At 34.0% G+C, this 24,948-nt stretch overlaps 1 pseudogene; it reads right to left on the reverse strand.

Annotated features, from left to right (window-relative positions):
- Window positions 1–738: 738 nt before the first annotated feature.
- On the reverse strand, window positions 739–14,183 carry LOC116560755 (annotated as a pseudogene).
- Between the last annotated feature and the right edge of the window lie 10,765 nt (window positions 14,184–24,948).

Here is a 24,948-nt window from a genome sequence, read left to right on the forward strand (position 1 = left end):
TGGTACTCTGTATTCTTCTTTGTTTTAATGGAAGACTTGTATATATTTTTTCTGGCTTGTCCTCCGGAGGCTTTGGCGCAGATGAAATTACATTTTTAAGTTTATTCCAAGTTAAATTTGCCATTGTAGTCACCGAATCATCCTGCACATACTTTAGGTATGTCTGATAACAGGTCTAGTCATAACCTCTTTACCACTAGGGTTTGTTTCTAGAAGGTTTCCAAGTTTACGATCACCTTCTCTTCATCTTTTGTGCTCCTGCAGTTGTTTTGTCCTAGGCATAAATCTGTCAACTGCCTCTTAAGGAGTAATAGCCTTCCGTGCACCAGGGAAGGACACTGGATTATTTAAAGTGTTTACCTGTGTTTTCTGCAAAGAGTCATTGTGGTTATAGTGCCATATTGTTTTATCAGGGTTTCTACCATCCTTAGAGGAGTTTGATGCTCTGTCTACATGTCCCCCCAGATCAACACATACATCTTGAGGAGAAATAACATAAAGGCAATTCACAGGAATATGGAAGATAAGGATTTGAGCTCTCTGCAGAAGTGTCCCGAGCAGCTGTACAAAATCCAGTCTTCTCTGAGTGGGTCTTATTGAAAATCCTGTGTCTTTATGCTCTGTAACCATTTCTTCTTTGTCACCTAATGGTGTTTATATTATAATTTAAAAAGCGAGGGAAAGAGAAACAGAAGTGGTTTATTGTTTTCATCATTCAGAATCATATAATTAAAAAAATCAGTTAAAAATGTTAACAAATTCTACTCCAAAAAAATTATTTCTTGAGAAAGGAATATATCATGTAGTTTTAAACCTTCATTTTCAGTAGGTTTGCTACATCTGCCTTTCACAGTTTTAGTGTTTTTCTAGTTTCTTCAACTGTTTCAAATTCTGGAGTAAGCACACATAGAGCAATCCACTGAAGAAATTCTGTTCATCCATTTTTCTCTTGGCTGTCCTTGCACTTTCTAAGTTCATAAATTTAGTAAGATAAACTTCAGTAAAGTCTTCTGCTGGGTATTCATCTAGAGCATTGTACTGTTCAATTGCACCATATAAAGCGAGTTGTTCAACTAATTCTCATGGCTCCCACAACAGGATCTGCTTGTATTAATAAGTACTGAGATTCCAAATTGATCCTATATTCCTTGACAGCAGAATGTTGTCATCCCTGACGATACTTGTCTGGCCTGCATGTCGCATACCTCCCTCTGGACGTGGTGGTCAAATAAACTCCCTGGCTCCCCACAGCTCAATGCCACCTTGCCTACTTTGATCCTCCCCTCCCTCTTTTAACTTCATAGACTTATCTTTCTCAATCGGAACTTTGATTCTTTTGATGTGTACCTCTTTGTATGGCATCAGATAGAAATTCAGTTTTATTTTCTCCGTAAAGTAAGCCAGTATTCATACATCATCAACTAAATATTCAGTTGTTGGCACATTGATCCATGTACTATTAAAATATATGATTTTCTTTTTGGAAAACAAGCAAGCTGGAAGGCAATGAAGTGACATTTCTAAAGTGATGGAAAAAATATGTGTGTTATGTATATATATATTTTCAGACAGATACTACGAGACTTTACGGCTGGAGGCATACTGTATAAGAAAGATTTAACATTTTTTCTTCTTTTTTTTTGAGACAGGGTCTTACTGTCACCCAGGCTGGAATGCAGTGGTGTGATGTCACTGTAACCTCTTCTGGGTTCATGTGATTCTTGTGCCTCAGCCTCCCAAGATTTAACATTTCTTTGGATATTTTGTACATGAAAGACTGTAAGTATTATTTAAATGTAGATTATGATTAATTAAATATGTATATTTCAAGCTCTAAGTCAACGGCTAAATTTTCTTTAAAAAAATGAAGTCAATATAGGTAATAAAAGGGTGTCATAAGTATTACCAAATTAAAAGAAAAACAGAGAAAGAGGAGAACAATATTTTAAAAAGAACACATGGAACAAATAGAAAACAGATGTTAAGATGGTATATTCTGGCCAACCATATCAATAATGATATTAAATGTGAATGGCCTAAGTATACCAATTAAAAGATGGAGATTGTCATATTGAATTAAAATAAAAACAAATTAACCTATGTGCTATCTATAAGAAACCCTTTTCAAATATGAAGTTAAGGAAAGGATGCAAGCAAAAAGAAGACAAAAGATATTGTATGTGTTATATATGAATTGTGTCCCTCAAAATTATGTAATTTGAGACTCTAATTCCCAATGACTGTATTTGGAGATACGGCTGTTAATAGGTAAACAAGATCAAGTGAGACTATAAGGATAGGGCCTTAATCCTGTGGGATTGGTAGCCTTACAGGAAGAGAGAGAAATCTCTTTCTCCTTTTCCATTCACATGCACACGGAAAGGCCGTGTGAGCAGATGGCAAGAAAGTGGTCATCTGTCAGCCAGGAAGAGGGCCCTCATCATAACTCAGATGTGCTATGTATAAGATTTCTAGCCTCCAAAGCGATGAGAAAATAAATTTCTGTGCTTTAGACATCTAGTTTATGAGATTTTTTTATGGCAGTCTGAGCAGGCTAAGTCACCATACAAACCTTAACTAAAAGAAAACTGAAGTAGCTGTGTTAATATCAGATAAACTTCAGAACAAAGAATATTATAAGAGATACATAGGGTTATTATATAACCTTAAATAAGACAACGGGGGTTCAGTTTTCCAAGATGTGACAATTTTAAGCATTTTACACCTAAAAATAGAGTTTCAAAATACATTTTTTAAAAAGAGAACTGAAATCCCATTGAGGCAGAGGCAGGTGGATCACCTAAGGTCGGGAGTTGGAGACCAGCCTGACCAACATGGTGACACCCTGTCTCTACTAAAAATACAAAAATTAGCCAGGCATGGTGGAGTGCACCTGTAGTTCTATCTACTCTGCAGGCTGAGGCACAAGACTTGCTTGAACCTGGGAGGCAGAGGTTGCAGTGAGCCAAGATCATGCCATTGCACTCCAGACTGGGTGACAGAGTGAGACTCCATCTCAAAAATAAATACATAAATAACTGAAAACAATGGGAAAATGTACAATTATAGTTGAAGACTTTGATATCCTAATCTCAGTAATGGATAGAACAAAGTATACAGAAAATTGCTAAGCACGTAGAAGACTTAACACTATCAACAAACTGAACTAATAACATGTATAGGTCCCTACATCCAACAAAACCAAAAATACATAATATTCTTTAGCACACATAGAACTTTTATCAAGACACATCATATTCTGAGTCATAAAACAAATCTAAAATTTAAAGGAATGAAAAGTATACAAAGTATGTTCACAGATCATAACCAAATTTTATTAGAAATGATGAACAAATATCTAAACAATCGCCGATATTTGGAGGTTAAGTAACATACTTCTAACTAACATATGGGTTAAGAGGAAGGCTCAAGGGAAATTACATATATATACATATATATATATATATATATATGTATATATATATATGTCTATATATAAAATGAAAATGCAATATATCACAATTTTGGGGATGTAATTAAAAGTAGATGAAGAGATGAAATCAGTATGCTTCTGCCTTAAGAACTGCCTTGCTTAGTTTCCTAATGTATGGGGATTTTGTGATTGCCTTTTTTGTTGTTGTTGTTTCCTAGTAGAATTCCTTTGGGCTTAGAAAACATTTTCTGTGTAACTTCAATATAATATTATAATATTTTTTTGAGATTTGCATTATGACTCAGGAAGTATTCAATCATTTTGTACATCCTGTATGCATTTGAAAACAACATACTTTTCAGTATGACATGGTCTGTCAACTAGGTCAAGTATGTGAATTGGGTTATTTAACTATTCTATATACCTAATGATTTGATGCCCACTTATGCTACCATTTAATAAGTGGTTTATTAAATGTTTATGATTGTATATTTATGATTATATATTTATTTTTTGGCACTTCATTTTTGGGCAATCTACTTGATGTATGCATTTAGCTCTCATAAGTTCAAAATTAGACTTTTATTTTCAAGTAGTCATTCACAGTGTTTCCTATTAGTCCCTTAAGTCTAGGTGCCTTCATAGATTTAAGTTATTGACATTGCTTTATGATTTGTTTCAAGGAGAAAAGCAGCAACTTAAGCTAGTTCTCTATTTGTCAGGAACCAGAAGCCAAGAAGGTTTATTTTTAGACATTTCCAAATAACTCATCATCAATTAATTATATTTACAAATACATACTACACACACATATATATGCATATATAGTATACATTTATAGATATGGCTGTATATATAGAAGCATTGACATTGATTTTTACATATATAACATACTGTCCTGGCTTACTATTTTGGCACAAAATGGCATGGCTTTTTAACCCATGTGTAGTATCCTGCTGAAAGTTTTTATAGTTTTTATAGGAAAATGATCAAAATGTAAGACTGAGTTACAAAGCCTATTACTTGAACTTGTGATTGGCCTGATGCCTTTCCATAAGTAGACATTTCCTTGAATTGCGAGCAATAATTGGACACTAGAGAGCTATTATTTGTGGGGCCTCTAAGTAAATTTTGTTTTAATGCAAAGCCAAAGTGGAGTGCTGGTAAAGGGTATCTGGAAATATGGTTCAACATATCTGGATGTAGTGGTTTTGTATGGAAAACACATTTCCTTTGCACTAGGGCATAGCATCTGAAAAGTTGGCTATATGCATAATCCTTGATACTTCTGGATGATATCATTATCAGAGTTAAAAAAAAGTAAGTGCATTAACATCTCCAAAGCAGTGCACTGTGTTTCTTGCCTTTTTATTTTTTATGTTTTCAACATTTATTTGTATAAGATTCTATTACAACTTTAAGCCCACAATTAGGAGAAATATTTAGGGAATATGTTATCATTTGTACATTATTTTGAAATGTCTTTTTGAAACATAAAAAATTACTAACTGGATTAGGATTGAAATTTTTATATGTTTTTCCTGCTTCCCTGCCCCTAAAATTAAATAGTCTATCAGGACAATATCTAACGGATGAGACTGAAGTCAGCTAACTGTAGTATATCTGTTTCTGGATCCGAGATGGTAAATTTAGGGATCTGAGGAAAATAATCTGATAAGAGTTGAAAAATTAAAGGTGGTAAGAGAGAAAGTTAGTGCATTGAATGTGTCTCAACATGAACCTTTTTTTGCAGGTGTGAACTCATGATTTATTTTGACTCTCAGAGGCTCTTTTTAAACAAAATATTAGATCATCTAATCATTTAATAAGCATAATTTAGACATGTGTAATTAACAATATCAACCTCTTCTTAATATCAAAATTGATGAAAAAATGAATTGAGTTAAAACAATACTTTGTGAGTGTGTGTGTGTGTGTGTGTGTGTGTGTGTGTGTGTGTGTGTGTGTGTGTAACAATTGGTTTGGGCACATATAGGAGTAATTAAGGTATAAAACTTTCAATCCTCTGTCTCTCAACATTAAGAGGCATCTCAACACTTGATAGCCTCTTTGATCATGTGTTTGGTTATATGTTTATTTTTTCTAGTTGTTGTTTCATCCTCATCTTGCAAATGCCTCTTTTCTTTTAGAGATCAGAAGTTATTCTATCTCTGAGGACAGAATGTGCGTTTTCTAACCAACTTTGAATTTTCTTAGTGTCCCATAGTTTAGTATAAAATTTTCTATTTATACCAAAAAGTAGTCTTGTTTTATAACTCCTACTTATTCTACTAAGTTTCCTTGATGTCTGGTTTTTGGTCTACCACAATCCACTGGGATCAGTTTCCATGGGTAACACCAAATTACCATAAACTAGGTGGCTAACAAACAACAGATATTTATTTCTTCCAGTTCTAGATGGTGGAAAGTCTAAGATCAAGGTACTTGAAGATTCTGCCTGGTGAGGGCTCACTCTTTGATTTGCAGATAGTATTTTATTACTGTGTGCTCATATGGTGGAAGGGGCAAAGAAGCTACCTCAGGCCTCATTTATAAAGGTACTAATCTCATTTATGTGGGCTCCACCCTCATGACCTAATCACTACCCAAATACCTCACCTCTTAACATGGCTACATTAAGAATTAGGTTTCCATGTACAAATTATAAGGGATCACAAGCATTCAGACCATAGCAGTTACCTTCCTTTGTGCTCTGCATGTGTTATCAATGCAATAATTCCTTTTCAGAAGGTTCCCTCTGGAATAGATCTCATATTTTCAGGATGTGTTTTGAACTCTGCCTCTTTGTTGTTGTTTTAATTTAATTTAATTTTAAGTTCTGGGATAGCTTTTCAGGACCTGTAGGTTTGTTCCCCTATGAACTCTGCCTTTAAATCAATGATTATTCTGTGAGATCTGGTTTTGCTAATGATTCAACTAGACTAACTGCAGTTCTCACTGGTAATAAGTTGATTTAACTAGTCTTATACTTGACAATGTGCTAATGCTGATAATTACATTTCTTGTTTCTACTCACAAGTCTGTTTTGATCTGACACTTTATTCTAAAAGATTGTGAAAGCATTATAATTTATCTGTGTGTGTATTAATTTCTTGAAAATATATCATTAAACATTTTAGCACAAAAAATAACTGGTACTTTCTTATGTGCTTTATATAGTTTAGGTTGGTACAAAAGTAATTGTGGTTTGTTTCATTGCAAGTAATGGCAAAAACCACAATTACTTTTGCACCAGCCTCATGCTTTTTAAACCTTAGTCTATTGTATTTTGGGCCTGATAAGAGTTAAAGTCCCTGTCCTATATGCCTTCAAGCCTATTTGTGGTTGTAGGAAAACATCTGGGCAGTAATAATTCTTTATTTTTTCTAGTCTTCTTCCCTCTTCTACTTGTTCTATTTTCCATGATATTCATGTTAAATGTATAATTCTGAGGGGTTTAAATTCAATTTTTGTAAAACACTATTTTGTTCCTCTGCAAATTTAAATACCGGCAGCAAAAAGCAATAGTAAATCCATTGGTAATGTTGCTATTTCAATATGGGTCTTTTGAAAGACAGAGCATAATCATTGTTCAGGTCTGCTTTGGGAAATTAGTAGGAGACTTTGTTTTATTTATTGGCATTCACCTGCAAGATGTATGTTTTCCATTGTTCACCTGGAGCCCTTTTATTTCAATCTAGACTCTTTCTAAAGGCATAAGGAATTATGTACTTAATAAGTGTGCCAATATACTGATTTCAAGTCATGAAACACAGTATTTTTGTAAAAACTTGCTCACTGGAGAAACCTGACAGAAATTTATTCAGTTTCTGCTGTGCTAGAAATTAAAAGAAAGATCCAATAAAGTTGATTGCCCAATAATCAGGTCCATGGTATGTGTAAATGTGGCTTTCTGAAGATTAGTGTAAAGCCCCCTGTTCTTTCATACATGGCAGAGGTGAGAGAAGAGTTGGTACTTTTGTTTGCAACTTTTCTTATAGTCTTTATTAGCAGGCTTGGAGATAGAGCACAGGTTCATTTTATTATATTATTCTTTGGATATAAATATGACAGTTTCACCTTTCCTCATGTATTTCATCCATAGCTTCATTTATGCATGCTCCATTTGCACTGCAGTTCAGGTAACCTGAAAAGCAGCATGCCCTGGTTTTATACACAAAGTACCACTACTCTCTCGACTAAAGCACAGAAGGACATCCGGTTTCTGGTGGGGTACTGGAACAGAACATGGTCTGTCCTGACCAGCCCCTCCCTGTCTCTGCATGTTATGTTCTCAGCATATTCTACACTTATTCTTTAGAACTACAAGCAAAACAAATGGAAAGAACTGGTTCAGTCCAAGGCCACCCAGAGAACTGTCCTGCGCCATGGAGACTTTAGTGGATATTATCAACCTTCAGTGACAGGAGGTAAAAGAACTTTGTAAAATGAAAACAGAGACTCAGAAAAGCAAACTTAAGAATCTACAAGTATTATAAATCTCTGTGTGATATCCACACAGAGTTCATTGCTGTTAAAATCTCACTTCATCACTGACTGGGAAATAGCTACAATTTCCTGAAGCGTTGCTGCTACTACAGCAGAATAGTATAATTAGTCATCAAAATTGAGTAATTGAATAGTTAGATTGTAATATTCAAAGCTTTTGCAAAAACCGTTATTCCAATTGTCTTTCCAACAATAGGAAAATAATAACATTCAGGGAAACAATTAAAGAATTGTGCATTTTTACTTTTAAAATAGCTCATGAGACATGAGTTGTCTATTGCAGTAAACATCTAAATGCAATAGAAGAAAAACTAGTTATATTTGTTTTGAATTTTTCATTTTCTCTTTAAAATGTTAAATATAATATTCCATTTAATTCAAGTTGAGCGAAGCCCATTATGTAAGTCTACACTATCTTTGTAAAGAATGAACAAATCTTTTAGTTTCCTGTTGTATATATGATCAGATGCCCTATGAAATAGAATCTACATCTCATTATCAATAATTACATGCCACAATTAGGGTACTTTGTGAGATCTTTTATTGAAAGGCTGTTGGGGTTTTTGCCTCTAATTCAATCTGTTTTATTAAAGTAAGTAGATGTAGGAATACCTAAGTTTTTAATATGCTGGAAAAGATTCCGAGGCTGAAGACCTAGGTCCTTTGTTGTTGAGCTGAAGAGATGTTGCTACTCAGAGAATTGGAACTAGCTCAGCATTGTTGTTAACATAATGCAAGATTTATATAGTTGTCCCCATGCCTCAAAGAATTCAGTCTTTCTGCCCAGACTTAAAGAAAAATAACTTAATATAAAGCTGTGAAAGAGTAAGGCAATGCATGTAAAGACATTTTACAACACTCTAGCGAGATCTAGCCCCAAAAGATTTGGTAAAATTTAAAGTAGCATGGAAGAATTGATTGGAGATCTGGCAATAGTTAAAATGGGAAAATCCAGAACTCTATATTATTGCAGCTAAAGAGGAAATTTCAAGAGGAATTAAAGACATTTGCTGCTTTTCCAAGGTCTTTAAATAATATTGATGAAATATCATAGGCTAACTTTTCCACTCCTGAAATTCAGTAATTGAATTCTAAAATCTAAATCTAAAACTATTTTTAGCTTTAAAAGATTTTGCTTTTCTAGAAAGAAGGCATTATCTGTCTTTTCTACAATCTATTAACTATTAATTTTATTAATATCAAAGTACTAAATTTTGATTTCTTAATTGGTATGTTTCTTCAAAAAAAATGATTCTGATTTTCTAATGTTTTATGGTAGGCAAAAGTTCAATACACTCTTCAGAGTGGTGTTAAGACATTTCTGATGTCTAAAAGGCACAAGGATGTAGCACCTCTCCCATCCTACTGATAATAGACTTCTAATGGTGCCAGGAGGGAAAGAAGAATGTAAGAAACTTTAGGAAAGGAGCATCAACCTAATGGAATTTCCCATGTCTCTGAAATACTTAAATAATTAGAGAAGGACAAATTAACTGGTTACAAATAAAGTACATCCTTGGCTTCTCAATATATATCCCCTTAGCATGGCATGTCAGGTTCTGTATTATCTGACTCCAACCTATGTTTGCAGCTTCGTCCTCTGGTACTCGACTTTTGTAATCCCTGATCCAGCAATACACATCATTTTCTGTTTTCTGAATGTGTTGTGTATTTTATATTTCAATCTTTCCTGGAATTATATCATCTCTACATTGAATTTCTATTATTTCGGCACTTGGATGCTTGGAGCTCCTTCCTTCAACATTCATTTCAAGTATCAGTGCCTATGCAGCTTCTCTGTCTTCCTAGTCCAAATTAGTAACTCCTACCTCTGTGTACACCTGCTATTCTTTTAAACTATTCCATTACATTTCATTTTACAGTGTATTTATTCATTTTTTTAACTTGTCAACTAGGTAATTATGTCAAATGCTGCCTTTTTCATCTTTGTGTCTGTCTTAGTGTAGTGCTCAGAGTAAGTACTGATAAACAATCCTATTTAGGAATAGTGTGTGTTAGGGGAAAGTGTAATTTTTAAAAATTTCTTTATAAAGAATATATTTCATTACCATTGCCAGATTTAAGATTGTGTTCCTTGGACCCTTTTATTGCTTTTAGCATAGAAGGATTGAGGGACTTGTAATTTATTATATTCATATTTTTTTATAATAACTATAGTTAATGCATAGTTTTCCTTTGTCAACATCTAGTGAAGTGGATGTGTTTGAAATTCTAATTCTCTACAGTTATGTCTTTATAATAATAGTGAAATTTATGACAGTTATGTTAAAGGGAAAATTGGCTCATTAAGAAATTAGGTCTTTTACTTGAATTAGAATCTGTATAACAAATTCAGTTAAAACAGTTAAAATTTAAGTAACATCCACACCTGAATTCTCCTGAAGTATAATATTTTGCCATGTGCCACTTCAAATTTTATTTAATAACTTCTGTTTAACAGTGGTTTGCGATAAATCATATCAAATATTAACAAACACCTTCAGTTATTTCATTGACTCTTTTTCTGAATTTTTAAGTTGAAGCAGCTTGTTTTACATTCACGTGGGCCAAGAACTCCATCTTTCAGGCATCTGATTGGTTATAGTTAACACTTCTCGAGATACATTGTAAGAATCTGAGAAAAGTTACAGAGGTTTGAAAATATTCTTTAAAAATTAAATTATTTATAGTTTTTGAGAGTTGTATAATTTCAGGTATGTTACATTTTCTTTTTGTGGCATTTCCATGTACTCCATCAATCACAATTTCCGCAGAACAATTAGTGACTCATACCAGGTATAGGCAAGAAGAACATTCTGTGGTAAAATGAGTTTAGGAAAATTGTTATTTAAAATGTTTCAACAATTTTTTTTACTCATCATTATTATCAACATGGGTTCCCAGATAGGCTAATTCATTGTGAGTTTCCAGAATAGTTGATCAAATGTGAGGCATGTTTGCTCATATACTTTTTTGAGGAGTGTCTTAAGTAATTGATATTATAAGTAGATTTTACGTTTTTCTCATTACATTTGATAAAGCTAATATAAATAAAACCTCCATACTACAAGTTTTTTTTTTTACTTGATCTTCCTGTGAAGTAACAGCAATTTTGTTCCAGGTAATTCTATTTCTTATTCAATAATTATATTTAAGAAAAGTACTTTGTACCAAATGCTGTTCTACACACTGTGTATACAACAGAAATAAAAATATTATTTATTATTTATATTATCAATATTATTTATATTATTCATATTGAGATAATATTGCAATATTGTCTCTTATAGAACGTTCATTTCAGAAAAATTAACTTATCAACGAGAAGAAAATCAAATTCCATTCTTGAAATTGCTTTGTGCGTATGTGTGTGCATTTTGCATTCTTAAAATATCACATATCTTAGAAACTCTAGAAATGCTGTTGATTGTCATAAAAATATGCAGAGTCTAGAAAATGTCACAAAATATGTAGAGAAGTCATGTTTTAATGAGCTTCAAGGGTAAAATATTTGGAACTAGTTTTCTTCACCTAGAAAATTGATTTAGGTTTGATTAAATTCCACTTGAATAATTTTATTTATTTTATGTTTATGTATTCTCTGCAAGGGAAAAAAACACAATTTAAAACTCCACGAAGGAATAAATCACTGGATTAGGATCCAAGGGACGTATGTTACATCAATACTTTGTAAAGATTATTTGTCAGGCATAATTTGGTTAAGAGTGTGAACATATGCAAGTCACTTATATTTTTATGACCTCAGACTTTTTTCATACGTAAAGTGAGATGACTTGGCTATGTGCACCCTAAAATATGTTTTTCAGTCCTATGCTCTGATAACAGAATCTAAATTTTAGAATGCTTTTGTAGCAGAAAAGGAATGAAAGTATTTGTTTAAAAATTTTAGAGATGATGCTCTTCTATTCACAGATGAATCATCTGCAGGTATAATTATTTCTTCATCTGTGCAGTAAATTCTACTGTGAGGACTGCATATATGGTGGCAAGTATATGCCTAAGAGGATACTGTGTATGACCTAGGGGGACACTTTATCTGTATGGGAAACCATTCAAATTGGCCAAGGTATACGTTTTTTTAAATTATTTTAATTTTATTCTGAATATTTGGTAGCACAATATAGCTGCAAGCTGTAGGAAACAGCATGGAAGAAGAAACTGCATTATCTGACTATCTCTGCTTGTTTCACTCTCTGACTTTGAGTAAGCCATTTTATCTCTCACAGCTAGTTTTTTTTTTTTTTTTCCAGAGAAAAAGAGTTGAGTCTGATATATTTCACATCGTTTCCAAACGTATAGTTCTCTATATGTATTTGGGATGCATGCTTTGTCTTCTCCCAAAATGGATATAAGAATACCTATTTCACAAGACATCTTTATTAAAATCTTTTAAAAATTCTCTAAGGACTGACACCTTATATAATGGGATGAAAGAAATAGTATTTGTAGAGTATCACATCTTCTGTTCTAGATTTATCTTCTGATAGATTACTCAGCAAATAGCTCCTTTTATGAATATCAGCATACTTGGTGGTTTGTACAGCTGTACTGCCACCATACTTTTTCTAAAGACTGCCACAGCAATTGAGCCTAGTGATTTTTGACTTGGCTGTTAGAAGGAAGCTGTCGAGTGACTGTAAATGAAGTCAGATTGGGCAACTTTATTAAGCCAATATGTGAAAGGACACTGCGGTATCTTTCTCAAAGGAGATATTTAACTAAGACCACAATTAAATCTTTATTCTTTTTTGTTATAAAATAAACCCAAACTAATATATGTATCTAGAAATGGTAAAGCTAATTTGAGAATACCATTTTACCCTGAGGTTGCTTTATTTTATAAAGACTGAAGTTCATAAATTGATCATGTGGGATAAAATACTAGTGGTTATATTTCTTTGGACTTTGGACTTCTTTGGATTTGGTGGTCCAAAGGAGGACTTGGATGAGGATAGGAATGGTTCAGCTATTTTGTAGTTTCAAGCAGGGATAGCTCCACAATTGCACTCTAAGTAGTGGAAATTACTTTGAAAACAAACTCTAACTGCAACTCATTGATGAGAAATTGAAAGCATCTTCCACAAATTGCCTCTCTATGGTATCATAATCCCAGAGAAACAGAGAAATAGAAAAAAATTAAAGAGATTGGTTTGCCTCTGTCACTTATTCTCAGAAATGGGTGCCATTTTTCATCTATTTCGTCCATTGTTTCCTCTCTGAATGATTCCATCAAATAGACTTGCTTTTCTGTTTAATTCCTGCTTTTTTTTGGTGTGTTTTTTTTTGTTTGTTTATTTTGTTTTGTTTCATATAAAACTGAGATGGCTATGAATAATTCAGGAGAATCCCTTTTATATAAACTTGAATACTGATATGCAACCCCCCTCCCTGGTCTGTCTCTTTTTCTATGTGCTATACCCATTGTTTGCTCTAACCCAACCATCCTGAATTCAGAATACTGAGGGTCATCCTGTTTGCATTGCCATAAGTTTGTACATGCTTTTGCACTTCTAGCTATAATGCCTTTCTGTTCTCCCACTTTAATATCAAGATCTCAAGAATCATAGTATTGTCTGACCTCCTATTTCCTCTTCCCAGATGGTAAAATACATCTACGTATTTATATATTCATAATTCTCATCAAACAATATTATTAATTATTGATGATTAATCAAAATATTGTTAATTATTTATATTGTCATTGGTTTTCTTTCTAATTCAATTGTGAGCTCCATGAAGGGCAGGGCTCTGTCTTCATATTTGAGTGTTTTGAACCTACCACTGTGCCCAAATATAAAGGCCACTGAAACTCAATAAGAGAGGAAATTAAAAAAATGATACCTAAAGTTTTATACAGTGCACAAAGCACATATTTGATAAAAAGATAAAGGAGATTTATTTCTGATCTTGAGTTTTGTTTTTTGTTCTATTATTGTTGTTAACTTTTGTTTTAGAATTCGAAAAAAAAAAAAACCACACACACATTAAGGTAAAAGGATTTCATTAAAAAACAAATGCCTTACCCAAATTTTGAAGTAGCATTACCCAGAATAGTTTTTCCTGTGTGCTTTGAGTACTTCCAACATGTACAACTAGGAGGAAAGAAACCTCAAAGGGAATGGAAATGCTTATCACACTAGGAGGGATCCCTTTTAAAGAGGAAGCGGGTGCTTACCTGAACATCACTATAAGATTCTATTACTACTTTAGGTGCTTCCATGAATAAGAATAAAAACACATGAGAACTAGAAGCTTTTCCATGCACCCCCACTTTAGGAAAGGACATGGAAACATGGATATCTGAATATTAAGGTCATAGACAGCTGGGGGCGATTTCCTTTATGGCTTCTGTGTGTCTCCTGTTAACACACACCCTGTAGTCAGTGAGCCATTAAGAGAAGTTCACAATTGTTGGCTCTGGCTAAAAAATGCCTGTAATAGGGTTCAGTGAATGTGCTAAATCTATATGCAATTTCTTGCAGAAAAAAAAAAAAAACCTCTAGGTTTGGTTTTCTAAAGAAAATAAAAAAGTTCAATGCAATCTGCTTTACATAACCCTCTGCAAGGAACAATAAAATGACTGTAATGTAGATAATTTCTTCCCATATGGAAAAAATATAAGTATTTGTGTAGCCCTGTACTAGTTGAAAATTTCTGTTCAATCTATTTAAAATTTATATGGTGCTTTAAAAGATGTTGCATGATAACCAAATAGAGTAATTATTTTAAAATATCTGGTGTTCCACCATGGTATATATTGTTTAAATGTTACACAAAGAAGCACATTTTTCTGTGTTTTGATCTATTTTCATATTATTCTAACTTATACATGTAGTCAATACAATTCATAATCCTTATAAAAATACATGAAAACCATATTATTTCTATTTGAAGAAAAAGAAAATTAGTTAATGAATTGGGAACAATATCTAGAGTGCCACTGAACTGAGGACAATCCACGTAATAGGTAATAGGGCACACAGCAGAGATCAAATAGCTAGAGGCAATAACATCCTTTATCTGACAATGCTAGCTTTTTAGTTTACTTCTCTAAATTTGGTGGGAACCCTGTTTTAGTAAATATAATCTGCTACTGATATTAGATGTTAATACAGAATGTAATATTTTCCATGCTTGCTTTTAAGTTCAAGTTTTGTTTTTATAATTAAGAAATCTTATGGTGATATTTGGAGCCTTTTTCACACTCAATATATTTTCTGAAATTGGGCCTCATGAAGGTCTGGCAATATTTTTTAATGCTAGCAAGTACTGAATACTAGCTAGCTAGCCAGCTGCTGCTGTAAGTGCTATGGTAGTACTCAGGAAAAACATAGCTATATATATTTATATGTATAAAGCACTCACCAAAACCCACTGGCTTAAGACAATGAAGATCTATTTCTGATCCATGTCTCATTTAAGTGGATTTTTAAGAGGCAGCCTTCCACATGTTAATCAAGGATGCTGGTTCTTTCCAATTCTGCTTCAAATGGTGGAGAGGCAAATTGAGAGAATAAAGACACTGCCAAATGTTATGTGGGCAGACATGGAAGGGGCATACATCACTTCAAACCATACTCCTCTGGCAGGAACACAGTGGCATTGCCTCAAGCTAACTGAAAAGGAAAACAGGAGATGCAATCTTCCAAGACGGAGAAGAAACAACAGGGTTGGTGAACATTTTGCTAGGCTGTGCCACATTTGTATCTATTTGTTAAATTCTCACAACATAGGTACTTATTATCCCCATTTTGCAGATGAGTGAGCTGGGGCATGAAGAGTTTCTAAAATATCACCAGGTTTCATGAGAAATAAAATGTAGAGCTGAAAATTAAAGCCAGTTACATTGTCTTCAGATGTCAAATTTCTTATTTTTATGAAAATACTCTTCAAATTAAATGTTACTTAATTCATGAAGTGCTTTCATTTGCTAGACAAGGTTATCTGCTTTTACAAACTCATCAGGGAAATAATGGCTTCTTTAACTGTTCTTTATTTCAGTGTTATTTATCACTATTCCCAATCTTCCTGTGAATGTGTTGTACATGTATATATATGTACATTTTTGAAATGTATTCTTCCTAATTTTTAAATTTTATTTCAGAACTATTATTGATTATCTTCATCATCGTTGAAATATGTATGAAGCAACTGTGGTCAGGAATTTAGATAGAATAAGCAGTAGTATTCTCACCATTTTAGAGACAAGTAAATTGAGTCTTAAAGAGGTTAAACAAGTTTTTCTAAGTGACACTAAGGGATGGAACTATTAGAGTCTAAATCTGGAGTCTGTGCTTTTAAGACTTGTAATGATCTTCAGTAAACATTTATTTAAAGGAATTGTAGAAAATTTCTGAAACCTTGATCATTTGTATTGTACACTTCATCAAACTGACCTATGGTCTTGCTATTATTATGTCAACTCCATTTTATGGTCTTTGCTTGGATATTGAGCTGATATGTTGCAGCTATAGTTTGAAATTTTAATACAAATTGAAATATGGTAGTTTAATAAGGATTATATAATCATTGCATGGTAGAATTCAGTTGGTTAGCATTGGATTCAGGGAATCTCCATTATTCATTCTTCATCCTATGTCTTGAGCTCAGTGCTCTAGGGCTTGATTTGATCAGCTTTAAAACATTTTTGAAATAATTTTACCTTTAAAAATAATATATCAGTACACGCAAATATAAATAATACTGAATATTCAGATATATACAAAGTGATGAGAGTATAATAGACAGCTTAGAGCCTCTCACCCAGCTTCAACAGATTCAATTCCTACCCTTCATGGGTTGAACCCTTGTATTACGATCTGTACCTTCAAATTTGCAAAAAAATATTTCCAAGATTTTATAATCATCATTTCCAGAAAAGTTAGTTCAACCATTTACTCTGCCCTCATTCCTTCCTCTTTAATGAAAGCAGGTCTTTCCCTAGGTTTTATGACACCACACCCTGCTGGCTCTATTCTCTTCTCCCTGAAGCTCCTAATTCTCAGTTTCCTTGTTGGCTCTTCTCTACCTAAACTTTAAAGAGTGAAATTCCTCAGGGATGGTTCTCAGTCTACTTTATGTCTCATTGTACCCTTTCTCATTACACTCTCTTCCACTTTTATAGCTTCAAGTGTCATTTCTAGGTTGAAGACTTCCAAATTTATATTGCTAAACTATAATTGCTTTCTAAACTCCAGACCATTATATTCAAGTGACATCATCAACATGATATATATTTAACTCCATCTTTTCTCCACATTTTCTTCATCTATAATTTTAAGTATCTTGGTAACTAGAACTGCCAGGGCTTATGACAGAAACCTGGGTGCCAATCTTTACATTCTCCTCTGCCTTACTAACTCCCACGTCACATTAGATTATAGCTGGAAAATATGAAGAGATTCTGTTTTTTCTCTATCTACTTCTGCCCTCATCAATGCTACTTTTGTATTGTATAACCAGAATGATCTTTAAAAACAAAATCCTGTCATATCATTACACTCTTTAAAACCCTTTGAAGCCTTCTGAGAGTGTTAGAACAAAGGAAGAATAAGACGTCAGATTACTCTCGCTCTGCCTCATACCAGAGCCTTCTCATACCATCCTATCTCCCTATCGCTTTCATGCATCAGCCACATGGGTCTTCATTGTGTCTCAAAAATGTGCCAAGTTTTCCAATATTGGACATTCATACATGCTTTACTTCTCTAAGGCAAAAACATTTTTATTCTATTTTCCTCCTAATTCCTACAAATCTCTCACATATCAACACAAATACTGCTTCTTCAGAGACATTTTTGTCTGAATTTAAATCCTAGGCCAAAATAGTGTTGATTTTTTGTTTTAGGAGGCAATTAACTTAGCTGAACTTGAACTCCAAGTTGTATGCCTCTGCAGTATGCAGCAGCTGAACTTATGTTTCCTTCTTTAACCTTAGCTGTATTGTTTCAAGTCTGCCCTATAAATGCATGGTTCAGAGAACAGCCAGAAACTTAGGCTCAGCCTCTGTTGCTCTCTCCTGGGATTTTCCTCTTTACTCTCCAGCTGCTGTGGGAGCCCAGAAATCTTTCCTCTGATTCCTCAAGTTGGTAAGAGATCAGGTTTCTCTGAAAGATTTGGCCTTCACAGTGAGGACTGAAACTTCCCTCAGGAAAAAAGAAATTTTTTGTGTATATTCATATGTATGCATATGTTTTATCCAAACTTTTCCAATGTTTACAACTTTTCTGCAGGAGAGTTTGTCTGATATAAGTTACTGTACAATTAAGAGAGCCATAATTTTTATTCAAACAGATAAAAAAATATTGAATATCTACTGTGTGTCATATACTTTGCTAAGTGGTAGTAATAGATATGGTCTCTGATCTCACAGAAGATAGATCGATATAGATATAGATATATTCCACTGTGGAAGGGACATATTAAATAATCACCCAAATAATTAATTGCAATTGGCAGAAGAGATAAGAAAGTGAATTTCAAAGGGACATGCAAATATATACCAGGGCAACCTTGCTTCTCTTGTTGAATTAGAAAAGGCTTCCAGAAGAATGAAGTTTTAACAATATTTTAGAGTTATCACAAGTTAAATACTCAAGAATGTCAAGGTCAGCTGGAGTGGAGAAAGCATTACAAGTAGAAGGAAGAGTTGAAGTGGAATTTATCAAGCAAGAAGAAACTTTTGAAAGGTCAGCATGACCGGAGTTTAGAGAATAAGGGAAGGCTGGTTAGTAATATGGAGTTTGTTTTAAGAGAAATAGAGTGCTATTGAAACACTTTTATATAGGAGGATTATTTTGTATGACTTATAGTTCCAGCACAAAAAAGTAGCATTTTATTGCCTCATTTCTAAATTTTTAATGCAAAATTTTATCTATAGAGTAAAATTTATAACCTGTATTTCTCATTGTCTTTATAATTATTTTTCTAACTAATATTTATAAACATTTTGTCAGTTACATAGTATTCCAATGAGTATATTCTCTGTAACTTTTTAAAATATTTTCTAAAGTTTTATTTGACTTTTTCTATGTTAGTCAGTTGACATAACGATACTATGAACATCTTTACACAAAAATCCTTCACGTTTAGAACGCTAAATTGTTAAAGATATCTTATTGTAGACCTTAAGAATTTAAAGATAAAGTCTACGGCCATACCACCCTGAATGCGCCCCATCTCATCTGATCTAGGAAGCTAAGCAGGATCGGGCCTGGCTAGTGCTTGGATAGGAGAATTTAAAGGTAAAAATGCTTTGTAAAACAATATTAATTAAGAACATCTTTAAAGATAGAGTAAATGTAATAAATTTTTTAAATGAGTTGCTTTAAATATAGCATCATTTTTCTAGGTTTGTGTCAAATATCTTTGTGAAAGACTGAGTGAATGAAAATATCATTTAAGTAAGAAAGCTTGCATTACTACCACAGATTATTTGTTTAGAAGGAGGAGTCTTTAGGGGATACCACAAGGAGTTTTTTAGCATTAAGTGTACCCTAACATGATGACATTTGTGATTATAGCCACATAAATTGCTTTAGAGGCTCCAAGTACCTTAATTGCTTCACAGCTGCAATATTTCCAAATTCGTTTGAAGATTTTCCAGAAAAGTGCACTTTATGCCTGATTAAGAGTCCTATCCCAAGTGCAAAACCATGATTTGGCTTTCTTTCTCTTAAATTTGTTCGTGAATGAAAGCTCCAAGTGAGAGTGATTCTATAGAGAATGTTATTAACTTCAAAAGACAGTAAGTTTTCAGTGATCAAGCAATTGCTGAAAGCACCAATATCATTTCTCCTTTACCTCTTGTTGAATTACATAAATTATTATTTTTTCATTCTGTAGCTAAGAATAATACTTTGTCCCCTTTCCCACCAGACTGTCATTTTCATCTATGTAAGTGTAAAACTGGTTTAACAGAGCTTCTGTGTAAATATATGATGGATCCAATTCTTAGAGCTTCCTGTCTGTAAGTCTGTAGGTAACGCTGCAGTCATTTTAGATTAGTGATAAACGGTCATGAAATTGGAAACAGGTTTCTCCAGTTTTTCACAAGAATCTGAAAAAACAAATATGTGCACCCAAAAAGTATGAGTCCAACTCAAACATCATAAAATAATACACAGTGCATGCTTAACGGCATGCAAAGCCATATGAGCATATTAAATGACATTGCCTGATGCCAAAGTCAAGTATGGTTTCAACATTCAATGTGTGGAAATTTAGGAGCAGTCTTAGCTTGAATTTGAACTAATGACACAGCTTTGTATTTACCTTTGTGATGTCAAAAAAATTTACTCTCTTCAACTCTCCCCTTCAAGGCAGTTGTTGATAGTGATACTTGGCCAATATATTAACCTTGGAGATAAGGATTATAAAATGGCAACAACAGCAACAAGAATAATGTTGAACGTTTAAAATGTGTCAGGAAATTTTCAAATATTGCCTCGTTTTACTTTCACAGCCATCTTATAAGGTAGGTGATATCATTATTATCCCCATTTATAGTGGGCAAAGCTGGCTCTTTAGACTGTTACATAACTACTTCATAGCCACAGAAGCAGTAAGTGGAGATGGCTGATTTTAACATAGTTTATTTGGGGCCAAGATGCTATTTATTTGAAAGTCCCTCCACTTGACAACTTCCCTAAACTGAAAATTCTGGTCTTTTCCTAATTAGTCAAGTTCATTTCCTTCTGTGGAAATTGGACCACACTTCTGCTTCTAGAATGGATGCTTTTAGGCAAGAAGGACTAACGACAGCTATCTAAGGACTCTTCCTAATTTGTAATGTTTGCTTCATTGCTTTTTGCCACAGGCAACACTGTTGCTTCATACAACTCTAGGTTGTCAGACCTATGGAAGCAACATCAGTCACAGATTTATAAACAACTTATAGTGAAGTATCCATAATCTCTTTATTCAGATGTCTGAGACAGATATGTTGAAAAACCAAGAAATTAATACCCAGACTCTCTCACATCAACCAATTTAAAGAGATCCCCTTCTGTGTTATTCTACTTAGTCATCTATGCAGAAAACAGATCCAGCAGGGAGCCTCCCTGAGAATGGATATTAAGATATTCACCTTTAGTTCCATGTCTTTCTATTTCTTATTAGTGGGGGAAATTGTAAAATAAAGAACGTAGTCACCTACAATTTTATGAAGTGGAGCATGTGAGCTTTAAGACTCTGAAGTTTCAAGAATATATCCAAATTTGGGAACTGACACTTTGATTCACTCCAACTTGACCATTACATATAACTTTTTAATTCCTTTCATCACCTCTTACAAGTTCTCAGGCAAAGATTTCTATATTTCTATAACAGAGATAGAAAAATGTGTAAATGATTTAATGTCTAAACGGTCCTTATTACAGAGATGGTGTAAGGATCAATTAATACATGGTTTCAGGGGTAAATAGAAACCCATTCCCTAACTTCCCAAACCCATCTCTCACTTGTTCACAGAGACCATAAATTATTAAAGTTAATTACAGAGCCATTCTTTTGATTTAAGTCTCCTTGTCTGGGGTTAAAGTTCAAATGCACCTGGGAATGACAATACACCAAGCTTTATAAATCACCATGTGATGGGCTAACCAGATATTTCCATGAAGTGTTTTGCTAGGGCAGAGTGCTAAAGGGAGAAGAAGAGTATGAGCCCAAGAAAAGAAAGGAGGGTGGAACTCAGACCTCTTGGAAAAGGCTTTATAAATTCACGAGGACCTCATATTTATGTGTTTACTCTGTGTGATAAGGTCACTGTACAGAGTGACAGAGATACCAAGGTTAGGAACTTTGTAAGACCTAATCTGAAAACCAGCCATTCACAGCTGTGAATCTGGAATATATGAGATACAGCAGGTCAAGTTTGCATCATGTGCAGCAATCAGCATCAGAAATAGGAAGTGCTGAAATGGGCTTCCATACAGGATACAAACTCCAAAAATAATTAACGGATTTGAGGAAGAAGGAAGGAATCTGAAAAATCATTTATTCTGTGTATCTCATCAAAAGTTGGTAGAGGGGAGACAGTTTTTGAGGCTATAAATCCATGACCGGAACACAAGAGAGTAGTGATTCTTCATAAGCAAAGCCCTCATGTTGATTCTCTGTTTTTGAGATTTGTTTAGGCAATGACAGATCCGGGTTAGCACATTAATCGCCAGCCCAGATGAAATGACCTAATACCAATAAGTAGTTCCCATCATCATAATTAGTCCTCACCTTAACCTTAAATTTGCAATGGATCACATTCCAAATATTGTTGAGAGTGAACAATATTTTGTTGATGATGATGATTAAAACAAATACAAATAGTAGCTACCATTTTAGCACAAGAGTTGGTTCTGAAATTTTCCAAAGTATAAAAATGTGAGTTTCTGAAGTCTCTTTTTACAGAAGCTGTCATGGTATATGTGGATTGTCTGAATACAGTCAGCTTGTGCTTACTGATGAGGGGATCGTAAATTTGAATTTCCTCACATATGGTCACATAAAATTTCAAAATAATACTACACTCATGTAAATCTTACCATTTGTTAATGCAACAGAAAGAGGTAAAAACAAAATGAGACTTGATTGACTAGACATTGTGCAGAGAACTAAGTTGAGTCATTGACTTGGGAGAAAACCTGAAGAAAGTTAAGCAAATCAATTAGTTTGATTCTAATTTTTATGCTTAGGCATAATATGGCAATGCTTACTAAAGAAGGAAATGGTGAAAAGATGAACTGGCCTGAGGAACACTAGAGAAAGTAGAAGGAAAGCTGACCCATGGTTTACTGCTTCCAGTAACAAGGGAATTTTATTTATATTAGTTCATATAGCATAACCAATGTCTAGCTTGATTCTATACCCCAAACTTCTTTCCTAATAGATGAATTTGATATGCCATTCTACCTTCCAGATTGCCCATGGCTTCCTACTGCTGTGTAGAACTAAAAGGCCAATAGTAAGAAGAGTAGGTTTATCTAAGAGGCATAATATGTATTCAGTGGACAAGCCTGCAGGACCTGGAAGCAGTCTCTTCCAGTGGGTTCAAAAAAAAGAATGTACTTGAGTCAATAGATCAATAGCCTTTATCATTTTTGGTTAATTTTCCTTCAAGTTCTTCAAAACACATCCAATTTATTTACTGGTATTAATAACTCACTTTGTTCCTTTGTATAAAATATGTTGTGTGAACATTTTGGCTATAAAAGTGTTCAGAGAAATGCTGTTTTACAAATGTTTCATGCTTCAGGAACTGCTAGCAAAGTAGAGAGATTCAACAAGTCATGAGAAAAATGTCAGTAAGTGTCTTACTTCACTTTGTGACAACAGGATACCATACACTAGGTGGTTTAAACAACACAGACTTGTTTCTCATAGTTCTGGAGAATGGGAACTCCAACATCAAGGCCAGAAGAGGGCCCGCAACCTGGTTCATGGATGGTCATTTTCTTGCTGTGCCCTCACATGACAATAAAGTGGGTGAGGCCAGGTGCAGTGGCCCATGCCTGTAATCCCCACACTTTGGTAGGCCAAGGAGGGTGGATCATTTGAGGTTAGCTTCAAGACCAGCCTGGCCAACATGGTGAAACCCAATTTATACTAAAAATGCAACAATTAGCTGGTCATGGTGGTGCACACTTGTAATCCCAGCTACTTGGGAGGCTGAGGCAGGAGAATGAACCTGAGAGGCAGAGGTTGCAGTGAGCCAAGATTGCATCATTGCACTCCAGCCTAGGCAATACAGCGAGACTCTGTCTCAAAAAAGTTTTTAAAAAGGAGAGTGAGAGGGCTCTCTGGGGTCCTTTTATAAGGGTACTAATCTTGTTAATGAGGGCTCCATTTCTATTACCTTGCCACCTCCCAAAAATCCCACCACCCAATACCATCACATTGAGAGTTAGGATTTCAACATATGTTTCTGTCGGAGGGGGGATACAGATAGTGCATACATTACAAATGAACATTATTTGTTTATTTAATTTTGTTTTTGTTATTTTTATGAATATATGATAGTTGCATATATTTATGGGGTACATGTACTATTTCGATACAAGGATACAATATGTAATGATCAAATCTGAGTAATTGAGAAATCTATAACATCAAGCATTTAGCATTTCTTTATGTTGGGTACATTTCAAGTCTTACCTTTTACCTTATATTTCAAAATGTATATTTCTTACATTTTGAAATATACAATGAATTATTTTTAACTATAGTCACTCTTTTGTGCTATTGAACACTACAACTTATTGCTTCTTCTCTAGCTGTGTATATGTTCCTCTTAACCAACCCTTCTCCATCTCTACCTCCTTCTCCTCACTGTCCTTTCCAGCCTTGGATAACCACTATTCTATTCACTGCTTCCTTATAAAATTTTTAGCTTCGTATATGAATGAGAACATGCAATATTTATCTTTCTGTGCCTGGTTTATTTCTCTGAGCATAATGTCCTTCAGGTCCATCTGTGTTGCTGCAAATGACAGGATTTTATTCCATTGTATGAGTGAATATATCCCATTTTTTAATCCATTTATCCTTTGATGGACACATACATTGATTCCATATCTTGGCTATTGGGAATGGTGCTGCAATAAATATCAGAGTGGAGAGCTGTCTTCAATATGCTGATTTTCTTTCTTTTTGATATATACCCAGTAGGCTTGCTAGGTAATATGTAATTCTATTTTTAGTTTTTTGAAGAAACTGCATCCTGTGTCCTAGAGTGACTGTACTAATTTACATTCTCACCAATAGTGTAACTAACTATGAAATGTGTTTGCCAAATGTTGTATATTAATTAATTTTCCTGAGGTTATTGTAACCATTATGGTTTGCTAATTCTTTTTTCAAGTGGTATCTTATTTGGGGCTGTAAGCAACCATGTACAGCAGACACCTTTTTAATCTATTGGAGGCAAATCGTGACCACATTTCAAAATGTAATACGAGTAAATGAGGCTCAGGAATGCCAAGGGAAGAACTGAT

The sequence above is a fragment of the Sapajus apella genome, unplaced genomic scaffold (genome assembly GCF_009761245.1).
Source record: "Sapajus apella isolate SASKATOON/1434 unplaced genomic scaffold, GSC_monkey_1.0 scaffold27, whole genome shotgun sequence".
Taxonomy (NCBI): Eukaryota; Metazoa; Chordata; class Mammalia; order Primates; family Cebidae; genus Sapajus; species Sapajus apella.